The sequence below is a fragment of the Schistocerca americana genome, unplaced genomic scaffold (assembly GCF_021461395.2).
Source record: "Schistocerca americana isolate TAMUIC-IGC-003095 unplaced genomic scaffold, iqSchAmer2.1 HiC_scaffold_77, whole genome shotgun sequence".
In the NCBI taxonomy this organism is placed as follows: Eukaryota; Metazoa; Arthropoda; class Insecta; order Orthoptera; family Acrididae; genus Schistocerca; species Schistocerca americana.
In genome coordinates, this window is record NW_025726533.1 from 50,001 (window position 1) to 55,000 (window position 5,000).

Below are 5,000 nucleotides of genomic sequence, written 5' to 3' on the forward strand. Positions count from 1 at the left end.
GGACACAAATCCAACTACGAGCTTTTTAAGCGCAACAACTTTAATATACGCTATTGGAGCTGGAATTACCGCGGCTGCTGGCACCAGACTTGCCCTCCAATAGATACTCGTTAAAGGATTTAAAGTGTACTCATTCCGATTACGGGGCCTCGGATGAGTCCCGTATCGTTATTTTTCGTCACTACCTCCCCGTGCCGGGAGTGGGTAATTTGCGCGCCTGCTGCCTTCCTTGGATGTGGTAGCCGTTTCTCAGGCTCCCTCTCCGGAATCGAACCCTGATTCCCCGTTACCCGTTACAACCATGGTAGGCGCAGAACCTACCATCGACAGTTGATAAGGCAGACATTTGAAAGATGCGTCGCCGGTACGAGGACCGTGCGATCAGCCCAAAGTTATTCAGAGTCACCAAGGCAAACGGACCGGACGAGCCGACCGATTGGTTTTGATCTAATAAAAGCGTCCCTTCCATCTCTGGTCGGGACTCTGTTTGCATGTATTAGCTCTAGAATTACCACAGTTATCCAAGTAACGTGGGTACGATCTAAGGAACCATAACTGATTTAATGAGCCATTCGCGGTTTCACCTTAATGCGGCTTGTACTGAGACATGCATGGCTTAATCTTTGAGACAAGCATATGACTACTGGCAGGATCAACCAGGGAGCTGCGTCAACTAGAGCTGAGCAGCCGGCCGCCCGGGAGTGTGTCCCGGGGGCCCGCGCGAACACGCAAGCGTCCGCTCAATTATTCTGCAAACAGGAGGAGGCTGAGCTCCCCTGCACCATACACCTCGAAACCCTCTCAGGTCCCGGCGGCGCGCAGCGCCGTCCTAAGTACTTGGTCGGGTTCGAGAGAGGCGCAATCGCCCGGAGTTTGGCGAGTAGACGCTTTAGGTGCGACCACCCGTGCTCCCAACTGAGCTTGCCGCTGCCGACAGAGGCCCGGGAGCGTGCTGTCGTGGCATTGCCGGCGGGAGACAACACGCGCCACCTACGGTGACCGGCAGCTCCAACGCCAGCGCCACAGAAGGACAAAAGCCCCACTTGGGTGCCGAAGCGAACTCTCCCAGCACAGCGCACGCGCCAACACGTCCGCACAGCTGCGATACAAACCACCTGCGAGAACCGCAGAGGCGACCGAGCAGCAGACGGCGTCGCGGCGCCGAGCGCCGGGCGGCGGCGCATCCTCAGCGCACACAGTCCTCAATCGGACCAGCACACTGCAGATGTCCACCGCGCTTCGCACCGGGCCCGCGAGGACCTACTTTGGCCGCACGGCGCCGCGTGCAGGGTGCGCCGGCGCGCAGCTGCGCCGCCTGCCGCCTCCGTCGGCCGGCGCGCCTGCCACTGGCCGCCCCCACCAGCCGGCTGTAGCGCGTGCGCCCACGCACCGCGCGGCCAGCACGCCGGGAGGCCCCCCCTCACCGGCCGGGGACGGTCCCACCCAGCCACCGCCGCGTATCGCTTCACACCCAGATGCCATTCACGTTCGTGGGCATGGTGGGTATCGCTGGAACAACCGGTTGGTAGCTCAACCGATCGTCGCCATCACTGATTCACCTCTAGCGAGAACAACCGCACCACAACGGTTTACCAGTTGTTCATTTGCGTAACGTCACCAGCAAACGTAGGCGTCCATCGCCATTTGCAAATTCAACGATTGTTGCATGCCTGTGTCAGGTGTCACGACACACTATGTCTGCCCACATACACGCAACAACATGTGCACGCTTCGCGAACACGTGGAAGGTGGCCCCCGTACGTATGCGATGTCCATTGCGCGAACGACTGTCAACCGGCCTCTGTCGCATGTCGCAGATGTGGAACGCAGTGCACCATGCTATCACGGTGTGTGAGAAGAGACGACTACGTCTGACAACACGCGCCACTACATCAACAGACGGCTCATGCTGATCGCCATCCAGGGCATACCACACTGCAATCCAGCTCTTATAGGGAGACGACACGTAGCTGAGTGCACAACATTTGGACCGCATGGTTCGCCGTTGTTGGCGCAGTCGTTGTACGGTCACATGTACCACGATGTATCATTCAGTACATGAGGACCAATGTGCAGTACAGTGTGTGATTTGGACGTACAACATCAGCGGACAGTTGACACAGGCCGTACCACAGCGTAGGCTAAGTGCTTCGCCATGCAAATGCCAATGAACAACTGCAAATGCCAATGAACAACTGCAAAGGGCATTGAGCATGTACGTCCTGCTGCCATCCACATTACAGTGTATAGCTGCAAGGTGTTTAACATGAAGCGATACACTGGGGACCGGGCAGTGCGAGTAGCAAACTATATTGCGGGGGTTGCAGTTAGGCAACACTACACTAATTTAACGCGTCGTATGACAATTACAGAGCAGGTTAAGGCCCAACGTGTGTTGGGTTAAGGCCCAACGTGTGTTGGGTTAAGGCCCAACGTGTGTTGGGTTAAGGCCCAACGTGTGTTGGGTTAAGGCCCAACGTGTGTTGGGTTAAGGCCCAACGTGTGTTGGGTTAAGGCCCAACGTGTGTTGGGTTAAGGCCCAACGTGTGTTGGGTTACAGCACAATATCGGTTACGTTACGGCGCAATGTGGGTTACGTTAAGGGGCAATGTGGGTTACGTTACGGCGCAATGTGGGTTACGTTAAGGGGCAATGTGGGTTACGTTACGGCGCAATGTGGGTTAGGCTAAGGCGCAATATAGGTTTCATTAAGGCGCAATATAGGTTACATTAAGGCGCAATATAGGTTACGTTAAGGCGCAATATAGGTTACGTTAAGGCGCAATATAGGTTACGTTAAGGCGCAATATAGGTTACGTTAAGGCGCAATATAGGTTACGTTAAGGCGCAATATAGGTTACGTTAAGGCGCAATATAGGTTAGGTTAAGGCGCAATATAGGTTAGGTTAAGGCGCAATATAGGTTAGGTTAAGGCGCAATACAGGTTAGGTTAAGGCGCAATACAGGTTAGGTTAAGGCGCAATACAGGTTAGGTTAAGGCGCAATACAGGTTAGGTTAAGGCGCAATACAGGTTAGGTTAAGGCGCAATACAGGTTAGGTTAAGGCGCAATACAGGTTAGGTTAAGGCGCAATACAGGTTAGGTTAAGGCGCAATACAGGTTAGGTTAAGGTACGACATAGGTTAGGTTAAGGTACGACATAGGTTAGGTTAAGGTACGACATAGGTTAGGTTAAGGTACGACATAGGTTAGGTTAAGGTACGACATAGGTTAGGTTAAGGTACGACATAGGTTAGGTTAAGGTACGACGTAGGTTAGGTTAAGGTACGACGTAGGTTAGGTTACGGTACGACGTAGGTTAGGTTACGGTACGACGTAGGTTAGGTTACGGTACGACGTAGGTTAGGTTACGGTACGATATAGGTTAGGTTACGGTACGATATAGGTTAGGTTACGGTACGATATAGGTTAGGTTACGGTACGATATAGGTTAGGTTACGGTACGATATAGGTTAGGTTACGGTACGATATAGGTTAGGTTACGGTACGATATAGGTTAGGTTACGGTACGATATAGGTTAGGTTACGGTACGATATAGGTTAGGTTACGGTACGATATAGGTTAGGTTACGGTACGATATAGGTTAGGTTACGGTACGATGTAGGTTAGGTTACGGTACGATGTAGGTTAGGTTACGGTACGATGTAGGTTAGGTTACGGTACGATATAGGTTAGGTTACGGTACGATATAGGTTAGGTTACGGTACGATATAGGTTAGGTTACGGTACGATATAGGTTAGGTTACGGTACGATATAGGTTAGGTTAAGGTACGATATAGGTTAGGTTAAGGTACGATATAGGTTAGGTTAAGGTACGATATAGGTTAGGTTAAGGTACGATATAGGTTAGGTTAAGGTACGATATAGGTTAGGTTACAGTACACATTGTTGTAAGGAAAGGTTTAATGGGGGGCGGGGCGGCCGGTTTGTTGATTGTGATTATAGTAAGTGGATGCCTGCGGCATCATCTGATTTGCCACGTCAGGATGCACCTTTGGCTCATGACAGGCGGCGCTCTCATTCCATGCTTGTGGCAGACCTGTGTCTTTCATTCCTGCCATTGTTTGTGTGCTGTGAGAGGAGGCAGTATTGTGATGTTGGGTGCACCCCTGTGTAGGACATGTGTGGGTGTTGGTGGCTTGGCTGAGCAATGGTGGTTGTCGGGTGGGTGGGATATTCTGTTTTCTGAGTGGATCTCCCGGTCTGGTTATGACAGTGTGGATTGTCTAATGTGGCGGAGAGGATGCACTGGGTGTTGTTCCATGCTGGTGCTTACATATTGTCTGTGTGCGTGTTACAGGCAGAGAGTAGTGCGTGATAAGGGTGTGTGGCTGACGTGTGGTTGTGATTGTGAGCAGAGTCTTTCAGCATGTATACGGACAGTTGTATACATTATCTGTATTCTGATGGCTCTATCTATTACTAATCAGCGCCGTGTATACGTTTAATCCGGTTCCAGTCGAAACTGTTGTATCTCTGTACATTAGTGACACGGCGAGCCCGCTATGTAGTTACTCGTCTCGGCAGCTTCCACCGGTGTATGGTAAATGATTATAAGGAATCAGTCTAGTCGTCAATACCGATGGTGTGACGTCACATGTCTGGGGTGGGGGGCCTTTCCGGTGGGTCATGGCCTAGAAAGACTCTCCCCACGCAGGGGGGCTTGGACTGTCATTACCTCTTCCGAGTAATATACTTGCCGTACGTTTTTGCGACTGCGAGTGCAACGCCCACCGGTACCGACATGGATGGAGCGCCTCCTAGCTGATCGCTCAGCATCGGCATTCGTACAGAGAGCAACGCGATCGCGTCTCTAGCTCGTAACTGGTACAGCTCGCAGCTCATGTATAGGGACAGCGGGAATGTCGCATTTTGGACATATCTCTTCATGAAAGGGAAGTTATAGGGGTGGATTGCACATTGCGACTGCGGGAAAAGTCCGCCGTTCATCCGCTGGAGTTGCGAGTTGGGCGGTTG

The 5,000-nt window shown here is 52.1% G+C and overlaps 1 non-coding gene across 1 annotated transcript in view; it reads right to left on the reverse strand.

Moving 5' to 3' along the window:
* The window catches only part of LOC124590649, a 1,910-nt gene extending 1,247 nt beyond the window's left edge, over window positions 1-663 (reverse strand). Inside the window, exon 1 of the ribosomal RNA XR_006976706.1 lies at window positions 1-663. This exon is cut by the window's left edge and continues 1,247 nt beyond it. This is a non-coding gene — a ribosomal RNA (small subunit ribosomal RNA).
* Window positions 664-5,000: the final 4,337 nt, after the last annotated feature.